This window comes from Emydura macquarii, unplaced genomic scaffold (assembly GCF_026122565.2).
Source record: "Emydura macquarii macquarii isolate MOO-44397 ecotype Brisbane River unplaced genomic scaffold, CSIRO-AGI_Emac_v2 contig_318, whole genome shotgun sequence".
In the NCBI taxonomy this organism is placed as follows: Eukaryota; Metazoa; Chordata; order Testudines; family Chelidae; genus Emydura; species Emydura macquarii.
This window is the reverse complement of record NW_027130455.1, coordinates 14,406,574-14,433,868: the sequence shown is the minus strand read 5'-3', so window position 1 is coordinate 14,433,868 and position 27,295 is coordinate 14,406,574. Positions and strand designations below refer to the sequence as shown.

Genomic DNA, 27,295 nt, shown 5'->3' with positions numbered 1-27,295 from the left:
ATCTTTCCATTCTGCCTGATGCCCACATGCCTACGAACAGTGGATGCAGGCTAGTGCTCATTGGTTCCAAGGCACATTTGAGCAGTTCAGGTGGAATACCATCTGGTCCAGCAGCATGTCCATTTTGTAGCTTCTGAATGCCCTTTCATACTCTCTTGAGTGGCAGAGGATCAGTGTTCATTCCGGTGTCAACAGGTCTATCGTTTGCCAGATCACGTAGTTCTGGACAGTCAGCAGCAGGTTTGTGGTTCAGCATGCTTTCACTATGTGCTTTCCATCTCTCCAGAACCTCATCATAAAAAAACTAAGAATGGCCACACGGGGTCAGACCAATGGTCCCTCTAGCCCAGTATCTGGTCTTCCAACAGTGGCCAGTGCCATGTTCGTCAGAAAGAATGAACAAAACAGGCAATCACCAAGTGATCCATCCCCTGTTGTCCACTCCCGGCTTCTGGCAGTCAGAGGCTAGGGACACTGTTGCATCCTGGACCATCCCGGATAATAGCAATTGAGGGACCTGTCCTCTATGAATGTATCTAGTTCTTTTTTGAACCCTGTTAGTGTTTTGGCCTTCTCAATATCCCCTGGCAATGAGTTCCACAGGTTGACTGTGAATTGTATGAAGAAGTACTTCCTTTTGTTTGTTTTAAATCTGCTGCCTCTTATTTTAACTGGGTGACACATAGTTCTTGTGTCATGTGAAGGAGTAAATAACATTTCCTTATTCACTTTCTCCCCACCAGTCAAGATTTTGTAGGCCTCTATTATATTTCCTCTTCGTCATTTCTTTTCCAAGCTGAAGAGTCCCAGTCTTTTTAATCTCTCCTCATATGGAAGCTGTTCCATAACCCTAATAATTTTTGTTGCCCTACTCTGTACCTTTTCCAATTTTAATATATCATTTTTTAGATGAGGTGATCATGCAGTATTCAAGTTGTGGGCATATCATGGATTTATACACAGGCATTATGATATTTTCTGTCTTATTATTTATCCCTTTCCTAATGGTTCCTAGCTTTCAGTTAGCTTTTTTGATTGCTGCTGCATATTGAGTGGATGTTTTCAGAGAATTATCCACAATTACTTCAAGATACCTTTCTTGAGTGGTAACAGCTAATTTACACCACGTCATTTTGTATGGATAATTGGGATTATGTTTTCCAATGTATATTACTTTGCATTTATCAACATTGAATTTCATTTGCCATTTTGTTGCCCAGTCACCCAGTTTTGTGAGATCCCTTTGTAACTCTTCGCAGTCTGCTTTGGACTTAACTCTCTTGAATAGTTTTGTATCACCTGCAAATTTTGCCACCTCACTGTTTACCCCTTTTTCTAGATCATTTATGAATATGTTGAACAGCACTGCTCCCAGTACAGACCCTGGGGGACACCACTATTTACCTCTCTCCATTCTGAAAACTGACTATTTATTCCTACCCTAAGTTTCCTATCTTTTAACCAGTTACTGATACATGAAAGGACCTTCAATTTTATCCCATGACTGCCTACTTTGCTTAAAAGCTTTTGGTGAGGGACCTTGTCAAAGGCTTTCTGAAAGTCTAAGTACACTATAACCAGTGGATCCGCTTTATCCACATGTTTGTTAGCCCCCTCAAAGAATTCTAATTGTTGAGGCATGGCCTTTACAAAAGCCATGTTGACTCATCCACAACAAATCATGTTCATCTATGTGTCTGATAATTCCATTCTTCACAATAGTTTCAACCAATTTGCCTGGTATTGAAGTTAGGTTTACTGGCCTATAATTGCTGGGATCACCTCTGGAGCCTTTTTTAAAAATGTGTGTCACTTTAGCTATCCTCCAGTCATCTGGTACAAGAGCTGATTTAAATGATCGGTTACATATCACAGTTAGTAGTTCTGCAATTTCATATCTTAATTCCTTCAGAACTCTTGGGTGAATACCATCTGGTCCTGGTGACTTATTACTGTTCAATTTGTTCCAAAACCTCCTCTAATGACATCTCAATCTGGGACAGTTCCTCAGATTTGTCACCTAAAAAGAATGGCTCATGTGTGGGAATCTCCCTCATAGTTTCTGCAGTGAAGACCGATGCAAAGAATTCATTTAATTTCTTTGCAATGGCCTTATCTTCCCTGAGTCCTCCTTTAGCACCTTGATCATCCATTGGCCCCACTAATTATTTAGCAGTCTTCCTGCTTCTGATGTACTTAATAATTTTTTTTGCTGTTAGTTTTAGAGTTTTTGGCTAGTTGCTCTTCAAATTCTTTTTTGGCTTGCCTAATTATACTTTTACACTTGAATTGCCAGTTTATGCTCCTTTCTATTTTCCTCAGTAGGATTTAACTTCCAATTTTTAATGGATGCCTTTTTGCCTGTAACCACTTCTCTTACTTTGTTGTTTAACAATGGTGGTGTGTTTTGGTCCTCTTACTATGTTTTTAAATTTGGGGTATACATTTAATTTGAGCCTCTTTTATGGTGTTTTTAAAAAATTTCCATGCAGCTTGCAAGCATTTCACTTTTGAGACTGTACCTTTTCATTTCTGTTTAACTAGCTTCCTCCTTTTTGTATAGTTCTCCTTTCTGATGTTAAATGTTACTGTGATGGGATTCTTTGGTGTCCCCCTCTCCCAAGGATGTTAAATTTCATTATATTATGGTCACTGTGACCAAGTGGTTCAGCTATATTCACCTGTTGGACCAAATCCTGTGCGCCACTTAGGATTTAGTGTGCCAAGACTAGCTTCTCCAAAAAGCAGTCATTTATGGTGTCAAGAATCATTATTTCTGCATCCTGTCCTGGGATGACATGTACCCATGGATAGTTGAAATCCCCCATTATTATTGAATTTTCTATTTTATAGCCTCTCTAATCTCCCTGAGCATTTCACAGGTCTATCACTGTCTGGTCAGATGGTTGGTAGTACATCCTTACAGCCATATTCTTATTATTCAAGCATCCATAGAGATTCTATGGTACTGTTTGATTCATTTAAGATTTTTACTACATTTGACTCTGTTTTCTTTCACATATATTGCCACTTCCTCACCAGCACAACCTATTCTGTCATTCCTATACATTTTGTGCCCTGATATTACCATGTCCCACTGATCAGCATCATTCCAGTAAGTTTCTGTGGTATCTATTATATCAATATCCTCATTTAATACCAGGCACTCAAATTCACCCATCTTAGTACTTAGACTTCTAGCATTTGTATATAAGCACTTATAAAATTTGTCACTTTTTAGCTGTCTGCCATTATGTGATGTAACTGAATGGGACTCTTTTTCATTTGAGTTTCTCATCAGATCCTACCTGTACTTTATCATCTTCCATTCTCTCCAGCTGACTAGGATATAGAGAGTCCCCATTAATAGAGCCTCCCCTACGGCACATGTCTGTCTGAACTGTATGCTCCCTGGCACTTATTGGCTTTCCCTCAGGCCTTAGTTTAAAAACTCCCCTATGACCTTTTTAATTTTACCTGCCAGCAGTCTGGTTCTCTTTTGGTTTAGGTGGAATCTATCCTTCCCATATATGCTCCTCCTTTCCCAAAAGGTTCCCCAATTCCTAATAAATCTAAATCCTTCCTCCTTACACCACTGTCTCATCCATGCATTGAGACGCTGCTGTTCTGCCTGTCTAACTGGCCCTGTGCTTGGAACTGGAAGCATTTCAGAGAATGCTACCATGGAGGTCCTGGATTTCAATCTCTTACCTAACAGCCTAAATTTGGCCTCCAGGACCTCTCCTACCTTTTCCTACTGGTACTTACATGTACTACAACCACCCAGGGGTGTATCGAGGGGGAGGAAGGGAGGGCCTTGCCCCCAGGCAATGGCCGGGGGGGCGCCGGCCGCGACTTCCTCCTCAGAGCCTCTCCCCCGCTGTTGCAAGGTCCTATGTCCACTGGGCTTTGTGGCTGAGGGCTCCCGCTGCAGGGAGTGCAAACATCCTCACGGCCCTCCCCTCCCCCTGTACTGGGCAAAACAACCGGTGCGCCATTTAGGTAGGGTCAGGGGTGCTTTTGCCTCATCCTGATTTTCGTAACAACAGCTGGGAGCTACGCTGGGAGCCCCGCTGCTTCCTTCACCAGCCAGGACTGGAAGCAATTACATTGCTTGCTCCTCTTCCCCCCCCACTGGCCTTGTCTTGGCTCAGCCAACAGGAACGCAGAGGTGTGGGAGAGTCTATAGCAGGGCTGGGAGCTTCTGCAGCCCTTTTTCAATCTTGAGACAAACAGGCTCAGTTGGGAGGAAGCAAGGCAAGCTCTCAGCAGGTTGAGATGCCAGGGAGCTGTGGGGACCAGGCAGCCATACCAAGGCAGGGCTCCAGGGAAGAACCCGTCATGCCTGCTCCCTTTTCGTCAGGTGGCCCTAAGGCATCTGCCCCTGTCACTCCTGCTCCCAGCTGCACCCACTGCACCCACAGCAGGGGGAAAGTGGGGAAGAGCGGGAAACAGGCCTGCAGACACCCCTCCTCTAAGGGGGCATTGCTGCTGCTGCCGCCGATGAGGGGGTTACAAATGCAAGCATTGGCCCCTAGGTGCCACAGACCAAGAGTATGCCACTGCAACCACCCTAGCACTGCACATGAGCCTGTCTTAGATGTCTCCAGAGATCTGCCAAATTTGCACCTGTCAGGCAATTCACTTTGTGGTTCTCCTGGTGGTCGCAAAACCCGCTACCTATATTTCTAATGATCGAATCCCCCATTACCATTACCTGTCTCTTCCTAATGACTGGGGTTCCCTTCCCCGGAGAGGTATCCTCAGTGTGAGAGGATATCGTGACATTATCTGAAGGGAGGATCCCAACTATGGGATCATTTCCCTCCGCTCCACTTTGATGTTCTCCTTCCTGAGACTTTCATCCTCCTCAACAGAACAAAGGCTGTCAGTTGGGAGGTGGGGCAACTCTACTGTGTCCCAGAAAGTCACATCTATGTACCTCTCTGTCTCCCTTAGCACCTCCAGTTCAGCCACTCTGGTTTCCAGAGCCCATACTTGGTCTCTGAGGGCCATGAGCTCCTTGCACGGAATGCACACATATGCCACCCGCCCATACATGCTGCATTTTGTGCAATAAACTGGATAGCCCCCACTCAGTTATTCTTATGTTCTGATTTACACAGGCATGCAAGTCTGGGGGGTGAATGTTGGTATAATTATAGTTTAATGCACATAGAAAAAGACCCTTTACACATTACTTAAAACTAGAGGGACTTTTTTTTGAGTTATGAAGAAAACTTCCAAGTTTTCCATTAAAAAAACACACCCAAAGGACAGAATTTAAAAATATGGATCTGTTGATAAGTAGGAAGGACCATCTAGTTTTGTGATGGGAATGTCAGAAGGCTGTTTTATAGCCACTCTCAGAATCAAATCCTGAGCCTAAAATGGTTTGACGTGTGAAATGCCATAATGTCACAGAGGTCTGGCCTTTCTCCAGTCACTCATTAAATTCAAAAACAGCATTGCATGCTCTTCGGCCATGTCGCCAGGATGGGCAAATGCACCACACTACACTGTGCTCTCGAACTCTCGATTGATGTGCAAAGAGGTGCATGCCTTGATCCTAAATGGCACCACCTTCAGGGCTGCTCCAGAGATTTCTGGATTCAAGGAATTGAGCCAGATCTGGGAATTCCATTCTCCAATTCCTGGTGTGATGCTAACAGCAGTGGTCACTCCGGCTGGCGCAACAGTGCCCACTAGACTGTGTGTGTTTGATGATGATAAAGGAACAGGCTGATTCAATTTGCAGATACCACTCACTTGGGAGGTGTTACAAGTTATGGGATGGACAGAGAAATAAGACAAAAGGAATTATAGTGAGCAGTATGGTTGGGAGATAACAAAATGGGAGATTTGACTTGGAAAAATGCAAATGCATAAATTTAGGGAGAAATCATCCAAACCAGAAATAAACAAGCAGAGAGAAAAACCTTGAACTGCACATTAGATGTGAGTTTGTGATGTTCTACATAGCAAAACAGGACCAGTGCTATTTTGGATCACATACGCAAAGGAATCCCACATCATCGGGTATGGATGTGACATTCCCCATCTGAACAGATCTTGGGCAACTGGTCTGGGCACCACATTACTAAAAAGATATTGAGAAATTGCAGGCAATTAAGTGAAAAACAACAAAAATTATTAGGGGGAATGGAGATGCTGATTTATGAGAGAAGATTTAAAATCTAAATTCCCTGATCCTGCAAATACTCAAGCGCTTAATTTTACATAGGTGAGCATCCCATTAATTTCAATAGGACTACTCATCTATTAAGTTACTCTGCTGTGTAAGTGTTTGCAGCACCAGGACCTACATATTCATAAGTTGGCTGACTGGCAACCAACGTAGGACATCATCTTACAAATATCTGAAGGATATGAACAACACAGGAAAGGAAAGGATTTATTCAGTATGGTAACGGCAACAAAGAGTAACGGGATGAAACAAAGGAAGTTTCTTGATAGTGAAATCAATTAGAATGTGGAATAGTCTCCCTCAAGGGAAGTGAAGAAATCTAGAATCAGTTTGCACATTTAAAATAAATCTACTAATAATAAGTACTGTGGGGAATAACACTGCACTTGCAGGGGAGCGGTGGAGAGGAAAGAACTAGATGATCTACTAGAAATTGGAGCAGAAAAAGCCCTAAGATTCTGTAGTTAACTCTCCACACACCCACCATGAAATTGGGCTCTATTCCAGCTCAAGTGCCGAATTAAGACGATCTGAGTCACTGCACTAAGTAGTATGGTCCCTGTGTAATTCTCTCTTTTACGGTGCTTTCTAGTGCTACATAATTTAATTGGCATTATTAAAAATTAGATCTTTGTTTTGGCGATATTGTGCCAGGCAGACTGGATAATTCATTTGAAGGGAAATAAGTAGATGGCTTTTCAGTGGTATTCTTTGTGAGGGTGCACCATGGAGATGCCTCCCTGTAATTCCATAATTATGAACAATGACTGGTTTGGCATGAAGCACCAACAGTTAAATTTGTGTGCATATAATGAGAAAGCATTGCCATGCTGATCACTTGTGTGTGTTCATGGCACTTACTATATCTTGCAGTATCTATTAGAAAACGTCTTTTCAGTTTAAATTTGGTTTGGTTTTGCTCAAATGTTTTCCTAGCTCTTTTTCGTAATTCCTGACGATCATAAAAGCTTTGATTTGCAATTGAATATTGGTTGTTCCTTAGACTTGCAAATGAAGTTTGTGGAATTGATTTCCATTACTCAATGTTTTCAGTTAATCTGATCCTCTGGACAGGATGTTATTAGTCATGTGTGCTTGTACGCAGAACCTGTTTCGCCCCCGCCTTGCACATTGAGTTAATCATTTACTACCACTACACTTGGGCACTCAGCTGACACAGACGTAAACAACTACACAAAGTGATACACAATGATTTACATAAGGAGCCTTATTATGCTGCCATTTTGGAGTGCTAGGTAAAGGGAGAGTTTAGGAGTATAAACACCAGGTTAAGAATACCTTACTACACATTCAAAGACTGTCAATGAACTCAACCTTTGATCTTTGAATATAATTCCATTCAAGTAGGAGCTAAATTTAAAGTTGCATGATTAAGCAATCAGTTTAGGAAGAAATTAAATTTTAATGCACACAGGGCTAGATTAACAGGCATGGTAGGCACATGCCAAATGCCTGGCTCCTGGAGTCAGGGAATCAGGTCAGACTCATCTCTCAGCTTTCATTTAAAATATTTCTATTTTTAGATTTCATGGTTGTGATGAAATGGCTTAAGGGTTTAAGATAATTTTAACTGTTAGAGATCAGGATGAGACCTATGTGAAGGGCAAATTATCCCACCTCTGCCTAGTGTGGGGTTCCTTTCACCTTCCTCTGAAGCATCTGGTACTGGCCACTGTCAGAGACAGGCTAATGCACTAGATGGACCTTGGATTGGATCCAGTGTGGCAACTGATATATCCCCAAAAGTTTCCAAACATGGCCCGAGAGTAACTGATGCAGAGACACCTGGCTGAGTCTGCAGACAGCCAGATAAAAAAGCTCTGAGAAGTATGAACTGCCCCATTCATCCCAATGAGGTAGTAATTCTGAAGTCCACTGCTCTGGAGGGACTTCTACTGAAACCAAACTAATAGAGGGCTTTTCTCTGTTTTAAATACTTTGACATACTTACTCTATGTACCAGGCATTTTCTTTTCAACCAATGGCAGATTTCCTTAGATACAGTTCAGAGGATGAGCCAATTATCTATTAAGTTAAGTTATCTGTGCATACCACAGCCTTCCTTAGGTTTAATTCAGGACATGAGGTAGCAAGCTATAAAAATAATATGCATGTATAGTTAAATTCTACACAAACTCCCTTAGGTGCAGTTTAGGAGAAGAGACAGTTAACTATGAAGATAACTGACCTGTGAACTTAGATGTCCTAAATGTGCTAGCTAATTTTCAATAGTACTGTATGCTGTAATTAATATCTTCTAAAGATATATTGTATACCTCATGTAAATTACTTCAATGGATTCTTTATGGGATATGGACAGTGGTAAACAATATTGCAAAATACTTCACATCTGTATCTAATGTTGTAGAAAAAATAGTTTGATAATATAGTGTATGATCTAAGCAATAGTATGACATCCTGTAATTAAACATCATGTGATTACAGTGCTGAAGAAACTATACAGAATACATAAGAATGCATAAATATCAGGGTACAAAAATGTTTTCAGTGCCACCTTGAAGTTGTCCTTTGATTGTGTAATTGTGCTACCTTGTGTCTCTTAATCTTACAATCTACCTGTATGCAGAATAGCTCTTGGCTACGTAGATCAAGTCCATCCTGTTTTTTTATTTTTGTTTGGGTTTTTTTGCAGTTCTTTCATCTTCCCCAATATACTCATAAGTTGCACTTTGTTTCCTATCATTTATGCTTTCCATTTCCCATGCATTAATACAATGGAGCCCTATCTGGACTGAAAACCCTCCCTGAGAATTTTTCCTTTCAAATAACAATAATAAAAAAGTTTCCAATCTTTTTTTAAATGCATGAACACATTTCTTTTTGTCTTAGGTTCAATAAGAGCCTGTATTTTCAAAACATAAATTTGGGCCCAAATTTGACTTGACAGGATCCCTTTAAGGTTCTCAGAACTATTTCATTAGTAACACATGAGCCTCTTTTCGTCATGCCAACTCCCTAGAGATGTCAGGGATGCTGCAGTTGTGTACATTGAAACTGAAGACTCAAGTCTTCCTTTACTTTCTGCTGTGAGCTTGGTACAGCAGACTATTATTAAATTATTATTGTATTATTATTGTATTTTATAAAGTGCCTTGAGATATGCTGGCATGATAAGCGACTATGCACTGAAATTGTTATGGCTGAATGCTGTTCCATCATCCACATTTCATTTGATTACTTCAGCAAATGAACAGGCTAGAGTGTTGATGTCAGCAGTCTCTCTAATATACCTGGCCAAAGCAATGAGAGAAACGTGTTTAGCCCAAAGAGCAGGGTGGGGGGAGTGAAAGGCAATGAATGGGCTCAGGACAAAGCTTAGAGTTACACACAGCAATAGCCCAAGAGGCAAATTCGCCTTGGCTTACACCAGCTTCTGCTGTCGTAAAGTAAAGAGCAAGAACCCTGTTGGTGCAAAGCCTGCTGGAGAGGGGTTGCAGTGGAACAAAGACCCAACTTCTCCTCCGTCAGTGGCCAGCACAATCTGAACTGTGGGACAAGGTGATGGCCAGGGTGGTGTTGAGATGTGCTTATTCCACCCATGACCACTGCAGCCTCCATCTGTGTGGCTCCCAGGGAGCTGCTGGTGAAACTTGAAGGAGGGAGGGTATGGGCAACTCACACCTCCCTGTGCAGGGGGACGGGGACAGGGACAGGGAGTTTACCTCAAATCTCTGGTAAAGAGCTCTAGATGATGAACTGTCATATACTAATCTCCTGGGTCAATAACACACATTAGTCAGAAATCCTAGGGCAGCAAAGATCTCTGCTCTGCACTTTGCTTCTTATAATCTCCATCAACTCCTTATGGCTTCTTTTTAAACATTGACCTATGAAGGGTCAATCAATGAGAGGTTCCCTGGATGCTTTCATTTCTGTGAAGAGCCTGGGTTAGTTAATTTACTTTTATTGTTATTATTTTCAGTCAATGGATCTATCACATGGTACCCACAGTATGCAAGTGCGGATAAAAGGAAAACGGAGAAACTCTGCTGAGTTTCTGCCAAAGACAGCATCAGTGATGTCATTAAAGGAGAAACCACTACAGTTTACATATACTTGCAGAACAGCTATGATGTTATAGTTAATGCTGAAGCCCAGTTGCCATCCGTCACCAGGCTGGTGGTCCCCTCATGGCCTCAGGACAACCCTACAATTGGTCCTTCAGTTCCTCAGTAAACTCAAAGAAGAGTCTTTTACAAGTCCAATAACAACAACCCTCCATAGTATCTGGTTTATTAGCTTAAAGTTAAAAGATAATCACAAAAATCTTCCCTCCAGTCAGGCACATGCTTAAATCTACCCAGGGAAAGTCCATCCCTATTCAGGACAGCACTTAGAACCATAGAATATTAGGGTTGGAAGGGATCTCAGGAGGTCATCTAGTCCAACCTCCTGCTCAAAGCAAGACTAACCTCAGCTAAATCATCCCAGTCAGGGCTTTGTCAAGCTGAGCCTTAAAAACCTCTAAGGATGGAGATTCCACCACCTCTCTAGGTAACCCATTCCAGTGCTTCACCACCCTCCTAGTGGAAAAGGTTTTCCTAATATCCAACCTAGACCTCCCCCACTGCAACTTGAGACCATTGCTCCTTGTTCTGTTATCTGCCACCATTGAGAACAGCCTAGCTCCAATCTCCCTGGAACCCCTTCAGGTAGTTAAAGGCTGCTATCAAATCTCCCCTCATTCTTCTCTTCTACAGACTAAATAAGCCTAGTTCCCTCAGTCTCTCCTCATAAGTCATGTGCTCCAGCCCTCTAATCATTTTCATTCCCCTCTGCTGGACTCTCTCCAATTTATCCACATCCTTCCTATAGTGGGGGCCCAAATCTGGACACAGTACTCCAAATGTGGCCTCACCAGTGCCGAATAGAGGGAAATAATCACTTCCCTCGATCTGCTGACAATGCTTCTAGTAATGCAGCCCAATATGCTATTAGCCTTCTTGGCAACCAGGGCACACTGCTGACTCATATCCAGCTTCTTATCCACTGTAACCCCCAGGTCTTTTTCTGCAGAACTGCTGCCTAGCCCGTCAGTCCCCAGTCTGTAGCTGTGCATAGGATTCTTCTGTCCTAAGTACAGGACTCTGAACTTGTCCTTGTTGAACCTCATCAGATTTCTTTTGGCCCAAGACTCCAGTTTATAGGTATGTAACTGACTTCAAGCACACACTTAAGTCCTGTTGACATCCATGGGACTTAAGCATGTGTTTAAGTACTGTCGTTGGTGCATTTCTACCTTTAAAAAGAAAGTAATTTGAGTAAATTTAATGCTTCTTAGAAAGGTATCTTAGTTTATCCACAGATCATGTTCACCATGGACTGTAGTAAGGGCAGGCTTCCCAACATTGCCTCACCACTGTGCGTTAACCCTGCCCTGAAAAGACCACGCTTCTACATGGAAAGGAGTAGGTTAGTTTCAGTGTTGATTAAATCCTTGGCCTTTATGCTGAGACTTACAGATAGGTTGCAAACAGGGCCAACTGTATTATTTAAAGGGACCCTGTCAACTTGAAAAAAAAATTACACTTCCACCTGAAGATTTTCTATCTAATATTGTCAAAAGTAACCCCTTAAGATAACTGTTATTAGAATGGATTCAATACTATTGTTCTCTCTGTTTCCAATTCTTATATTTTATACATTTGACATCGCTTTGCAGTTCTCAATATCACTCTTGGTTTTGATGGTGCACGCCTTTTCCCAGGCCTTGCAGGAGGGAGTTCACCAGCAGCAGGGCTGAAATGGAAGAGGAAACAGGCAGGTAGTGTGCCCAGAGAGAAAGGAGTGAACCTGAGTTTCTTTGGATATATTGCACTCAGTGCTACTGCTGGATGATATTTTTCAGCCTACATTTTTTTTTTGGCCAAAAAAATGCAGATTTGGGTCAACTGAAACATAAAATTTACCAAATTGTTTCAGTCGAAAAAAATGCAGAGAAAGTTGAAACGTTTCATTTTGAAATTACTTTTTGCTTTGAATTTTACTTCATTTTTTTTTTTTTTTGAAAAAAGGTCCAAACACAAAAATGAAACCAAACATTTATTTTTTTGTGTTGAACAAAATGTTTTGTTCAACCTGGAATGACATTTCAATATGCTCTAAAATTAGAAAAAAAATTCATTTTCTGTCAACTTGAAACAAATTTTTTCCTGATTTTTTGTTTCAGCTACTGAACCAAACAAATCATCTATTTGCACAGCTCTACTCAGGGCTAACAAAAAGACTGCTGTAGACATCAAGGGTGGAGCAGAAAAATCCTGACAGTAATTTCAGGACATGCTATTTTAAAGAGGGCTCCGAGACACATTGCTATGGGCTTCCACTCACTTTGTAGGCTTACTCTGAAAGACTGGAAGACCTGAGGCTAGCCAACCCTGATTACTAAAGAGATACACTTGGGCTAGATCAGGTATTTCCACTATAAAAAACAGCAGGAAGACATAGAGAAGGAGCTGGGGCAACTCAGGAAACTGCAGGGAGGCTCCTGCAGGAAAATCCCTGATATTGATACAAGAGATTTTTAAGGTGCTCTAGTCCATGTAAGGGATCAACATGAGACAGCATTTAGCCACACACCTGAAAAGCAGCAAGAGAAAGGGAGAAAACATCATGGATTTGATCTGTTCTGATTTAAATAATAAAGATGGTAACAGAATCATAATAGAATAGAATAGAATAGAATAGAATAGAAATTAATAGAATGAATAGAAATATAGATAGTTTTAAGTTTAAAGCTTTTGATAAGTAGTAAACAATTGTAGCGTAGAGCAAGTGTAGCTAGAAATCCAAAATGGTGGCCAATGATGTCATTGCTAAGAGAAAGAGACAAAGTGGAGGTATTAAGGAATTGACCAATAGCAGAAAGGTAGGCTAAGGTGAAAAAAAGCTCACTCCTAGTACCTGTAGGGAAGGGTCAGTCGGTAAGAAGGAGAATTCAAGTTTGAAGTAGACAAATGAAGCTAAATACCGTATGAGATAGCTGATTGGTTGAAAATGATCCTCAAAGAAGGATCTGAAGGAGGTCCAAGCTTGAAGCAAACAACTAAAGCTAATTAGCATACTGGCAATTGATTGGTCAAAAATGATATCACCCTGGGTGAGAAAGATGCTGTTGATTGATCGACATTAAGAAAGCAACCAATCAGAAAGGTTCAGAAAAGGTCAAAAAGGTATATAAGGCAGAGAACTCACATGCTTGAGTGTGGGTGATGGTGGATCGAGAAGTAGCAGGAGAAACATCTGAAGAACATTGCAGCAGCAGCCATAGTAGCAACCAAAAGAATAGACAAAGCAGAAGGACCCATAGACGGGACAGAGGGATTTAAGAAGAAGAAGGAGAGTAAGTATAACTCTTCTAAATATAAGAAATGCATGCATATGATTGTAAATAAAGCTGGATGGCTGAGCTCGAATGATCTCTAACCCCACCCATTCTATGATTGCTTGATCAACACTCAGAGAATGTTAGTTAGTTTGTAGTAGTATTAGTAGGTGTTCTATTGTAATGTCACTGTATACTTATGTATAAGGGAATTATATGTTACTTCGTAATAAATTTGGCATACTAATGTAACATATTAAGCTTTATACATAGGTATGCAGGATTTCTTTGTTATATTTTGCAACATTGTATGTTTATTATGCCACATCGCAATTAAATATTCATAACATTGTAATATGTACTAAGGAAGTGTTACACTGTGTTGTGAGAGTTGCAATTTTATGGTTTATTTCATATTTGATTAGATTATGACATTCTGTATTGTCCCAAGCAGCTTATTTCATTTCATTATATTGTACTGATTTTCGATTTAAAATCCAGTTGTACTAAAATTAGTATTTTAATTAAGAGATATTTTGTTTTAGAAGAAATTACTGTCTAAGTGTTAATGCTTTGAGCAGATGGCTGTATCTGTGTCCTCTCAAGGGCAAACCTAGGCAGGCAGGTCTTATTTCTTCAATGATTTAAATAGAAACCCCTGACAAACCCTGTAAATCTCTTAGGGCAGACCACTTTTGGTTACCTGCTTATAGAAGTAAGGCTTGGATTGGTTCATTAGTATACCCAAGCAATTATAGGATCTTGTGGGTCTGAAGATTTAGGGTAACAATATCAAGGGCATTTGCAGGTTTGAGCCCAATGAGCAGAGTGGTTTCTTGTGGGAAACCCTGACTGGGTTTGGGCCCGGAGGGCAGAGCCAAAAGGCTGAGCTGCAGCTTGGACAAGTTGGGAGGACTAGCTGTAAGAATAGAAGAAGAGACCAGAAGAAGAATTCCAGTTGTGATAAAAGATGCCAGAGCTTCTTGCAGAATATGTGCTTTTGCGTTGCAGTGATTGACTTTGTTTTGGGACCCAGAGGACTGTTTTGAACTGTTTCTGTTATTAAGCCAGCCCCAGGCAAGGGTGGTGTTAACCCAGAGAAATTGGGCCCTGAAGCGAGGGAGAAACAGAGGCAGGGTGCCACAGAGTGACCTCTGCCCATGAGGGGGTACTCAAGAGGCAGCCAGCCCTGTTACAGGGTTTTATCAGAAACTTTACTTAAAAAAAACACAACAGTATCAAACAAGCCAGGATGGACAGCATCCTTCTAAACTGGAAGACTATGATGCACTTCCTGTCCTCATCTTAACTTTTGACTCTGTGATTATATTCAGAACACTTCCCAACTGAACCGTGCAGCAGAGAATCCCTGATATTTGGTATGAAATATAAATGTTTGTTTGTTCCTTCTAGAACAGTAATTCTGGACTGATAGCTAAATATAAATGGAATATGAATGTCTGCTGAAAAACTACACTACCAATGACTTTTAGAGTCAGTTTTATGCCAATTAGTAATGCAGGTGTAGGAACAAAGGTTTCAGAAGAATTATGCCCATATGTTATTTGCAGATGCTCCCTTAAAAGGTGCATCAAAGCACATTTCAATCATTCTGAAGCGAGTGAACTTAAAGCAAAATACTGACTCACAAAACAATTTTGAAAATATACTGCAACTCACTAAAATAAAAATGGGAATTAGTTGACACGCAGAACCATTTCCTATTTAAGGCTCTTTTTCTAAGTAGAATGGGTTTTTGTTGCCTGTAAATTTTATATCACAAATGTAGGCAGTGAAGGGCCACGCATTGCCGCTCCAGCAGTATTAATAGTCTCATTGACATCATAAAAGTTATGCGTTGCATTGAGGAAAGTAGATGGCTCAATGTGTTTTCAGATGTTTCCATCTAACCTCATTTAGTTAAACATTTATATGACACTTTCATCACCGTGGAATCTGAGCTGCTAAATTTTTACTTTCATAAACAATGTGTTCGATCACTCTAAGAACGTGGTAGAAGGGGAGTAGCATATAACCCCTTGTCACTTCAAGTTCCTGTGCAGTGAGCAAGTGTAAACCATCTACTAGCGATGGAGAGGGCAGGTGAGTGGGTGTTTGGGTGAGGCACTGAGAGGGCCATGACCCTTCCCCAGTATGCACTAGGATGCCTGCTACATCTTTTAAAAGGGCTAAACATGCTCATAATTAGTCTCTGGTAGTTTCTGGCCAGGAGTTTTGTGGCACAGATATTGAAGGTCCTGGTAGCTCATTATATCTTGCTATGAAGTCAGAGCTATTAGTCCATCACTCTCAGAAGAAGCTGCTAAATGCTTAAAGGTTCTCTTTGACCATTATTATATTTACAAATAAAAACAACAGTTCTAGGCTTCATTTATACTTCCTGTGAGACTGAGCACCTGAAAGGATGGTAGGAAGTGCACAGCGCGATCAACAGTACTGATACTGCATTATGCTGTATAACAATGCCTCTACCTGCTCCTAGGTTAAGTAACTTGGCCAAGGACACATCGAGAAACAGTAGAAGAGCCAGGAATAGGACCTTCGACCTGATCATCCAATTAACTGGATGCATACATCTCCCACTGAAGTGAACAGAGCCTCAGCAGTCCTCGCTCTCTCTCAGGCCCTTGCTCAAATCTTCTGATCCTATCCCTTTTACATCACTGCATGGAGAAGAAACAGTTTGCTCTATGGATAAAAATTAAACACAGAGGTGCTGTTTATTCTAGTATACAAAACCATGAATTGTCTTCCCTAAGCAAATCACCTGTCTAAATTCCACTGAAAACGCTAATCCTTCCTTCAAAGACAAAGTGGTTACCTTTCAACTGTGATGAGAGATTGAGAAAATTGTTAATTACTGGACATTTAAAAGAGGTAAACCATCTAGAAAAGCACGATCTAGTTCTACCTGTGCTCTAACTCAAGCTTCCCAGAAGCTTATAAAATGTAACATACAGTTTATAGTTAGTTCTCACACTAAACAAGTTATTTCTAATACCACTAGGTGTCTAACAATTGCCTTATGCTGAGACAACAAAACATATTTTTGTTCTGGGAAAAAACATCATGTATTTGTGAGAGTGTTATTGGTGGCTTGTTCCATTTATATACCAGAATTCACATGGTAAATTAGTGTGGAAGAACATACTCTGCAATGACAACAGTTGAGTGTTTGCACCAGATTGTATTTTAAAAAATCCTTACTGTTCAGTGAGATGGGCCTAAACCAAATATCCCCAAACTTAGAATCTGGATCCATACTCAAGCTTGTTACTTGGGCTCATTTGTAAAATAGTCGTGGTCATGGGAAAATCCTGAGTGTAACCAAACCAACACAACAGAAACTTATCGGATGACACACTAGGGCTCAGTCCAACTCCTATTAAAGTCAATGAAAAGGTTCCCACTTCAGCCACCTTTGAGGTGGAATCTAACACACAAGAAACACTACATAATGGAAGTGAAAGAGAACACTATAGCCAGTTGACACTACAGGTGGAAATTGCAGTGGTGAAATAGAAAGTAATTTTCTGAACTGGAATTTGTTCAGGACATTGGACACTTTGCTCTTGTGAAAAATGTTATAAGATCTTTAATGCCCAAAATTAAACAGGAACAACACTGAAAGATGGCATTGCCAGCAGCAGAATCCTACCTAATGCCATGCTGAGGAATTTCAGATGGAAGACTACCTATCAATTGCCAATACATCCTGCAGCAAACTAATATTCCCTGCCAATCTCCCATCCAAGTAGTGATCAGGTTCAATTCTTCTTAGGCCATGTCTACATTACAGACTTTACAGCAGCACAGCTGTACTGCTGCAGCTGCATGGCTGCAAGGTTTCTTGCATAGCCACTCTATGCTGGTGGGAAAGAATTCTGCCACAGACATAATTAAACCACCTCTAATGAGGGGTGGTAGCTATGTTGGCGGGAAAATGTCTCCCATAGACATAGCACTGTCCACACCAGCTCTTTTGTCGGTGAAACTTATGTCAGGTCAGGGGTGTGTTTTTTCACACCCTTGACCAACAAAAGTTTTGCCGGCAAAAGTGCTAGTGTAGACAAAGCCTTAGTTTATGCGCTCTGACAGGATCACAGCAGTCTGTTATAGCTGCATGATAAACAGATAACTCATGCTTCCACGTTTACACTGCTTTCTTCCAGAACAACCTAGTGACTAGTGCTTACATACTGTTCTTGTTGTACGCAGAGTTGTGTAGCCATGTTGGTCCCAGGATGTTAGAGAGACAAGGTGGGAGGGGTAAATATCTTTTATCGGGCAAACTTCTGTTAGTGAGAAAGAGAAGTTTTTGAGCTTCACCAAAGGTCTTCTTCAGATCTGGGAAACTAACTCAAAGGGTCATTGCGAAATACAAGACTTGAACAGACTGTTTAGCACATGTAAACATATATTTCAAGGGATCATTCAAAGTGAAATGACCTATTAACAGTTGTCTTCGCAGACCTGAAGAAGAGCTCTGTAAGCGTGAAAGGTTGTCTCTCTCACCAGCAGAAGTAGGTCCAGTAAAAGGTATTACCTCACCCACATCACCCAACCCCATTGTCTTTCTAACACTACACTTGTGGCAGCTAGGGAAAACTTGAAGCAGATTAGGCACAGACATGGGGCAGGCAGATTGCTCCTAGACAAAATAGTTTCCAGTTCCTGGGGAGTACAACTGCAAGATGCTCCTTTTTCTAAGGTCATGTCTACACTACCACTTATGACGACAAAACTTATGCCACTCAGGGGGAGTGAAAAAATCACCCCCCTGAGTGACATAAGTTTTGCCGGCATAAGTGGCAGTGTGCACAGCGCTATGTTGGTGGGAGAAGGTCTCCCGCTAACATAGCTAACACCGCTCGTGCAGGTGGTTTTATGATGTCGGCAGGAGAGCTCTCTCCCGTGGGCACAATGCGGCTACTCTAGCACTCTTACAGCAGCGCAGCTGCATTGGTACAGCTGTGACACTGTAAGCTCGCTAATGTAGACCTGGCCTAAGACAGCAGTCAGAATCCAACCGGTGTTCCAATTTATTGCAGGATTTAGTTCTCATTCTAATGACAGTGGTCAGAGTTCTCAGCACAATATTACACTGGCAGCCACTCCCAGTGAGGATTAAAACAGACCTAGGCTACGGCTACACTGACAGCGGCAAAGTTGCCGCTGTCAGATCAATTTCTCTGGATCGACTGAGTGGTCAGTGCAGACCCGCTCGGTCGATCCAGAAATCGATGTACTAAGACCACCTTCGCAAGTGGCGCAGTGCAGTGAAGATGGCATGCAGAAGAGGAGCCCAGAAGTCGACGGGAGTTACGCAAGTTTTTTGCGTCGATTGCATAACTCCCGTCGATTGCCGCCGAATCCCAGAGGTAAGTGTAGACAGGGTCCTAGAGGGACTGTTGCAGAGCAGGGAGAAGTCCATGCAGTTAGGATATGGGGGTAGAAGTCTGACTGAGAAAGGGAACAAAGAGGTTTAATTCAGTGCCAGTGCCTACACCACCTTCACTAAATCTCCTACACCTGGCCCTTGTGGGTAGATTCACATTGCTTAATTTGTTTTCAACCTCTGTTCTATTTAGTAATTCATCCCACTTGTAATCCTACACATTTTAATGTTTGACATTTCCATTATCCTTCACTAAACATCTATTGCTATTCTTTTAATGCCAAATTTAGAAGAAGAAAAAAAAGTATTGTCTCTCTCTCTCTCTCACACACCTGTTAATCCACAGCTGGTATCCATTGCCTCATTACCAGAAGGAAATTAACACTATGGAGGGCGTTCAGGGAAATGCAAAAAAAGAACGGTGAAAGAAGCAACTGGATGGAAGCGACCAGGAAAGATCAATGGTTGTAATGAATGGCAATTCTTATTCACTTGGATTAGTGTAATCTGTGTGGGTGAGAGAGTGAGTGAGATCAGTGCCTGATTTGCAGAGGATATAAACCTGTTACAAACCTGGCTAGAGAGCTTTGGCTCAGTAGCTTGTGCTTTTGGTGTGGAGAGCCCTAGTTCAATCCCATATTGACCAACATGGCAGGCATCTTACGTTAGCATGTATTGATGCAGACTGTCTCACTAGCTAATCATGAACATGCTCATCCCAGACAGTAAGGGTTGCATAACTGGACCTAAGAGAGAAATGTGAATTTGTTTGGCTAACTTATGACTAAAGTTAAGATTCTATCATGGGTAATTTTAGTAAAAGTCAGGGACGGGTCGCGGGGCAATAAACAAAAATTCATGGAAACCTGTGCCCTGTCCCTGACTTTTTACTAAAATACCCTGGGAGAGCATTGCCAGGGCTTGCAGGCGCTCCAGCCCCACTGCTACTTTTGTGGCAGGACTGACTGCAGCTGCTCCATCCCCCGTGGGGCTGACCCGACCCTGGCTGCTGTTCCGGTGGGCCAGGAGCTGCTGCTCCGGTGGCCCTGAGGCAGGCCAGCAGTCAGCTGGTCCAGCAGCCGCTGCTCTAACAGCTCCAGCCCTGTCCCAGAAGAAGTCTTGGAGGTCCTGGAAAGTCCTGGAATCTGTGACCTCCATGTCAGAATCGTATCCTTACTTATGACTAACAGAAACACACTGGGCTAGGATTTTCAACCGCACTCAGAATATTGGCTTAACTCTGCTCTTATTAAAGTCAACAGTAAGTTCCCATTGACTTTAATGGGAGCCGAGATAGGCTAATGCAGAGAACTTTTGGGAAAAAAAACCCCCACAGATTGCTGTAGAGTATAAGTAGGGGAAATGGGATAAAATAAAGACAGGGAAAGATTTATGCTGAACATCAGGAAAAGCTTCCTGACGATGGGCTAGATCCACAAAGGGACTTGAGGCACTCTTAGGTGCTAGCCCAGCCAGCGTAATATACAGCCCTTCGGCTTCTTATAAACTACATGGGGAGAGATAGGCATCTGAGAATGGGATCCACAAAAGCCAGCATGCTGAACAGGGAGCTGCCTCAGTTAGCCAATAGGAGATGCTGAAAAGAGGGATGGGTCCTAAACCCCATCCTTCCAAAGGGCACAGGTGCCTTCGGTTCCTAAATCTGGGCTGGAGGGAGACGCCTGTCTCCGCTTGGAACCCTCTCCTGGAGTTAAGTGCCTAGAGTCTTTTTTATCCTTCAAAACCCTCCCCACACCAGAGCAGAAGGAATAATGATGCAGTCCCCTCTTAATAACTTTTAGCCCAGTGGTTAGAGCACTTGATGGATATGGGAGACCTGTTTTCACTTCACCCCTCTGACTAAGGTGGAGAAGGGAGCTGAACTTGGATTTCCCCAAGGCAGTCCCCTAACCTTGGGCTATGGGGCATTCTGGGGTCAAATACGCTCTCTCCTTTTGAAGTTGCTATTTTTATAAATAACTAAATATCCATTGGTCAGAGAGCATGAGAATGACTCTCTATCTAGCCCATGGGTTAGTATCCTCACTTGGGATATAGGCGACCCAAGTTCCAGTCATAGAATCATAGAATATTAGAGTTGGAAGGGACCTCAGAGGTCATCTAGTCCAACCCCCTGCTCAAAGCAGGACTAACTTCAGCTATATCATCCCAGCCAGGGCTTTGTCAAGCCTCAGTTTAAAAACCTCTAAAGATGGAGATTCCACCACCTCCCTAGGTAACCCATTCCAGTGCTTCAACACCCTCCTAGTGAAAAACTTTTTCCTAATGTCCAACCTAGACCTCCCTCCCTGCAACTTGAGACCATTGCTCCTTGTTCTGTCATCTGTCACCACCGAGAACAGCCTAGCACCATCCTCCCTGCAACCCCCTTTCATGTAATTAAAGGCTGCTATCAAATCCCCCCTCATTCTTCTCTTTTGCAGACTAAACAAGCCCAGTTTCCTTAGCCTTTCCTCATAAGTCCTGTGCTCCAGCCCCCTAATCATTTTTGTTCCCTCCGCTGTACTCTCTCCAACTTGTCTACATCCTTTTTGTAGTGGGGGGCCCAAAACTGGACACAATATTCTAAATGCGGCCTCACCAATGCCGAATAGAGGGGAATAATCACTTCCCATGACCTGCTGGCAATGCTCCTCCTAATGCAGCCCAATATGCTATTAGCCTTCTTGACAACCAGGGCACACTGCTGACTCATATCTAGCTTTTTATCCACTGTTACCTCCAGGTCCTTTTCTGCAGAGCTACTGCCTAGCTCGTCGGTCCCCAGTCTATAGCTGTGCATGGGATTCTTCCTTCCTAAGTGCAGGACTCTGCACTTTTCTTTGTTGAACCTCATCAGATTTCTTTTGGCCCAATCTTCCAGTTTGTTTAGGTCCTTCTGTATCCTATCCTTACCTTCCAGGGTATCTACCACTCCCCCCAGCTTGGTGTCATCCGCAAACTTGCTGAGGGTGCAATCTACCCCATCTTCCAGATCTTTAATGAAGATGTTGAACAAAACTGGACCGAGGACCAAACCCTGGGGCACTCCGCTTGTGTCCGGTTGCCAGCTAGACATGGAGCCATTGATCACTACTCATTGAGCCGTATGCGCTAGCCAGTTCTCTATCCATTTTATAGTCCATTCATCCAACCCATACTTCTTTAACTTCCTGATAAGAATACTGTGAGAGACAGTATCAAAAGCTTTGCTAAAGTCAAGGTATATCACATCCACCGCCTTCCCTACATCCACAGAGCCAGTCACCTCATCACAGAAAGCAATCAGGTTGGTCAGGCATGACTTTCCCTTGGTGAATCTGTGTTGACTGTTCCTGATCACCTTCCTCTCTTCCAAGTGCCTTAAAATGGATTCCTTAAGGACCTGCTCCATGATTTTTCCAGGGATTGAAGTAAGGCTGACCGGTCTGTAGTTCCTTGGATCCTCTTTCCTCCCTTTTTTGAAGATGGACACTATATTTGCTTTTTTCCAGTCCTCAGGGACCTCCCCCTGTTGCCAAGAGCTTTCAAAGATAATAGCCAATGGCTCTGAAATCACCTCAGCCAACTCCCTCAGCATCCTCAGGTGCATTGCATCTGGCCCCATAGACTTGTGAATGTCCAATCCTTCTAAATTGTCTTGGACCTGTTCCTTCAGCAGTCCTCTGGCACCAATGCATATTTAATTTTTTATAAAAAGAGAAACAACTTCACCATCCCCACCTGCTTTGTGTGGGTTCAGGTTTGCTCTGACAACACATCCCAGACTGGGCCCCACAGGTAAGATAGGTGGGGGGAATGCCTAGTCTGAGGATCCTGCTGGGGCTTATGCATGAGACAGTATCTGGGCACCTAGACCGAGATGGCTGTGCACATACTCACTATCAAAAATGTATGCGCACGGGGGCTAAGTGTGGGCCTTGAGAATCTCAGTGGCACGTAAATGTTGGACTTAGGCATCTAGAATGGTAGTAATGCACTTTGGTGTTTCTACCTCTATGAGGCTACGGAACAGCTTCCTAATACTTCTAACATGTACAATTACACTGATCAAAACACTAATAAACATATGGTTGGAAATAATTGGGCATTGGCAGAGAAATGGACTAGAAGACCTCATAGGACAACTGCGCACCAAGGACTGAGCTCAGATCACCACTTCTTTATAGAAATATAGCTGGGTCTTCAGTGGTGAAAACCTACTATTTTTTAACCCACCCACAGATAAAAGCCTTCCTCCTCCACTGGGATCTACTAGCACAGAGCCCTGCATCTGAGCAGAGTCCTATTAACTTCAGTGGGACATCACATATGCAGGGATCTGTACTTGTAGATGCTGTTGCAGGATCAGGGCCATAATCACCAAATCTGCTTATTGCTTTTATTATTCAGCTATGGGAATTATTATTTAAATACTTTGTAAATGATCAAATCTTGTGATCTGTATCAAGTTCCATCTGTTATTGGAATTTTGACATTTGAAGAAAAGATCCATTTATTGAGCAGAAGTTTTTATATACACTAAGATGTTTCCTCATTTGAATTCACCTTTTCCCTTTCGTGCTACAATGCGGTGTTGCTAAAATGACAATAGAGAAATGCAATGATTTTACATAATCATAACAAATACATTCTGGGACTTTTGAAGGGAAAGGCTGAGTGCAAAGTAAGTGATTTTGTTGGAAGCTAAAGAATTGCAAATGATGGCTAAGAGAATAGGGAGAAGAGTAATGGATATTAACAGACAATGTGGAATGGCAGAAAGCATCAGAACCTGAATTTCCCTTGTCCGTCTTAGACACTATAGGGAGCAACTCAAAAGGATAATCAGTACAAGTGGAAGTTTTTGGCATTTCCCCACACACTCATTCTGAGACACGTCTTAATCTCAAACACTCTGCCTTCTACCTCCGGGAGCAGTCACAACTATGACACGCTTTAGAGTGGAAAGCTTCTATCAAAGTTTGTATGCTTAATTCAGTGACGCACTCTGTCGTCAACTCAGAGAATGCTTACATCACCTCTTAAGAGCTCCTAATTCCTTTCAGCAGTTCAAGAAAGAAAGCTGCCTTTAGTTGCTACATGTATCCCCATGTCTGTGCTATCTAAAGACAGAGAGTAAATAAACTTAGTGTCTAGTGGATAATGGATTCTATTTTTTAAAGTGAATGTAGAGTTGAAAAGCACTGACAACATAGGGTTCCAACAGAAATAGAAAATAACTATTTGCACATTATGATGGGTATACTCTATCTTATGCTTTGAGATGCTTGAACAATTTGACGGAAACAGGCAAACTTTATGAATATTAGAAACTCAAAGTAAGCTGTTGTAAAACTCTTTTCAAAAGCTACAAGATTTGTCATAAAAAATGCATCCAGCCCACATTCAAGAAACTATATATGATTGAGGGGGGAAAAAAGTAAGAGATGCTATTTTTGTCTGCTAAAAGACTGGCTGTAATTACTGCAGTTAAGAGTAAAGCAGATTACTCTCCAGTTTCTTTTCACTTCTGTGATATTTCCATCCTCCAGAGCTGATGATTCTTTTCTTCAGTGCAAGTCTTGCAAGCCTCAACTACTGTATGTCTTAAGTTTAGACAGGGAAAGTGTATTTTTATTAAGTTTAACACCTACAATAGGTGAAGTTGCCAAGAGCTGAGTATGCAACTTGGCAAACATGACGTTACTCATTATTACTGACATACTAACCTTCTGTTTGAATAATGGGGAAGATCAGGCCTCAGTACAGCACAGGAGGAAGGTTCAAAGATGATTCTTAAATCACCTTTGTGTTCCCCAATTCTGGGGACCCTCTAGGGCCAGTACATGCCATAAACTAGAGCAGCCCCGGGGATGTTCTATTTTATGCTCGTTGCCAATGACCCCAGGGGGCTGTTTTGATAGTCAGAGATGGCTGATGCAAAGGGATATCCTGGCTGTGTTATCTTATCCTTGACCAGGCCCCCTGTGCCTCAAGGTGGACGGAGGCAGAGTATGAGCTCCTTTGGCAGCTCCATGCTACTTGAGGATTCTTCTACACGGTAGTCTGTTCAGCCAGCTTTAGTGCTGCTTTGTACTTTGCTGTAGCAGTACAAAGAAGCCTTAGTGGATCAGAGGGAGTGACCATTTGCTTTGGTATTAAAACTGTGTACAATAATAACTATCAAAGCAGAAATTGGAAGGAGCAGATGTGTGTGAATAGTTATATTATTATTACAATTAAATGCACCAAACTAATAGATTTAGTAGCAAGCTCAGTCAATAACTTCAAGGTTTATTCCTGTTGGATGAAATTACACTTGCTCTTTATATCACTGTATGTAGAGTTCTTCATATTGCCGAGGGTTTAGCATCACTACCTGGATTTATATTATTACCATTGTTAATGGCATCTAGGATTAGGATGATTTATTGCCCCACATAAAATGTTTTAATGTTTCACACACAGCTTGTACCTATAGCCATGATGTCCTTGAGAATAAAAGCGGAATTTTTCAATAGGACAAACAGAGACATGACACAATGAATTAAATGTGACACATCCTGAAGATAATACTCCATAAACAGCAGACGACGCAGAAGTTCTTTAAAATTTGATTAAAAAGTTCATTTGAGTTTATTTGTTTACTTTGTAAGTCACTACATTTATAGATGAGGTTTCTTTATATAAACAGTTTCAGTCCTGTTCTAAGTTCTATGCATTATGGTCAAACATCTTAAACGTTAATGCTGAAAGTTAGGCACATGTAAAGAAATTGAAATAACTGCAGTCAAAGGGAGCTGTGGGTATTCAAGTCTTCTGAAAATAAGGCTACTTATTTAGATAAGTGACTTTGGGGTGCTTAGAGTATGGGTCTCCAACTACAGAGAATTTAAAGATGCTTAATGTTCAGAAAATATGGATGCTCAGCATTTTCTGACAATCAGGCTCCTTTAAGGTGTCCTAAATTGGGCACTCAAAAACTGAGTCACCCTAAATCACTGCTAACTGGTCAATATCACAGGCTATAGCTTTACTATGCATTATGAACAAAATTGTTGAAAGCACCTAAGTGAGTTAGGATTCTAAGTCTCATTTTCTAAAATGTCTCAGTAATTTAGGAACCCAAATCCCAATGACTTCCAAATTGGCTTTTGAAAAAGCAATGTGGGTACTTTGAAAATTTTACCCTGTAGATATACTTGCAACAGACTTGTGATGTATATTGTTAAGCATTATTATTAAATACCCTATGTCTGCCCAATGAGGAAGAGAGAAAAACATCCACTTTACACCGCTGAAATAAGACTGCTCAGGTGGACGCTGGGTAAGATGAGAGCCGATAGGCTACACAATGAAATGGTCTGAACCATGATGCAGGCAATCCCTGCCACAGGAAAGCTGAAAGAGTATTGACTGAGTTGTCTGGGTCATGTGAGACAATAAGATGTGGGATATGTTGGCCAGAGAGTACAAGACATAGGCAAGACCTAGAAAAAGGTGGTTTGAGATGCTGAAGGAGGACATGAAGGTGGTTGGCGTCAGCTTGAAAGATGCGCTTGATAAGAACACTTGGAGATGAAGAACAAGAGCCTATCAACAGGCCAAGGCAAAGAAGATGACCCTATGTCTCTCTGTGAAAGGAAGTTGAGCCATTGGAAATGCATCACAGTTTATAGTGCACATTCCCAGTATTTCATCACCAGATACTATGATCATGAACGGGGCATCAATTGAGAGGGGGAGAGAGAGATGCATAGTAGTTACAAAGTACCACATTAGCTAGAAAGGTCAAATGGTCAAATCAAGTAGACAAATTAACTAAAAGATTTTCCTGTTTTCAGACAGTGCTTATCTCATAATATTTGCTATTGCTCATTAGCAAATAGCCCTAGTTTATTGCTCCTGTATTCCTGTACATCAATGTATTTGGGATGTGCAATATGATTCAGATAAAATCAGAACTGAATGCAATTTTTACCCCACACTGGATCCAAGCATTTTAAAGATTTGATTAACTTTGGTATAATTTTCATTTATCTCTCTTGGTCACTTTTGGAAACACTGCAAGAACGGCTGTTCTCACAGTAATTCTATTTTAAGAATAACTGGGAAAGTACTGAATCTCTCTCAAAAACTCCTGTTCCCGTGAGATTTTCAGCTTGATTTCCAGACAAAAAAAGTTGGTAGTTTAGCTCAGCCTTCAATAATGTTTATGTGAAATAAGCTCGCTTCCGTTCTGAAAAATTAAAGATAGTGATAGGTCATTTATACCCACTTTTTAAAAAACAAAAATAAAATTAATAGAGTCCCTTTAAGA

General features: G+C 41.7%; 1 protein-coding gene and 1 long non-coding RNA gene across 4 annotated transcripts in view; one reads left to right on the top strand and one right to left on the bottom strand.

Annotated features, from left to right (window-relative positions):
- The window catches only part of LOC137166958 (disks large homolog 2-like), a 623,160-nt gene that overhangs the window by 34,880 nt on the left and 560,985 nt on the right, over positions 1-27,295 (bottom strand). The window lies entirely within an intron of this gene.
- On the top strand, positions 13,464-16,518 carry LOC137166985 (uncharacterized). Its single transcript, XR_010923907.1, has 3 exons — positions 13,464-13,592; positions 14,909-14,953; positions 16,078-16,518. It is a non-coding gene; the product is annotated as an uncharacterized lncRNA (long non-coding RNA).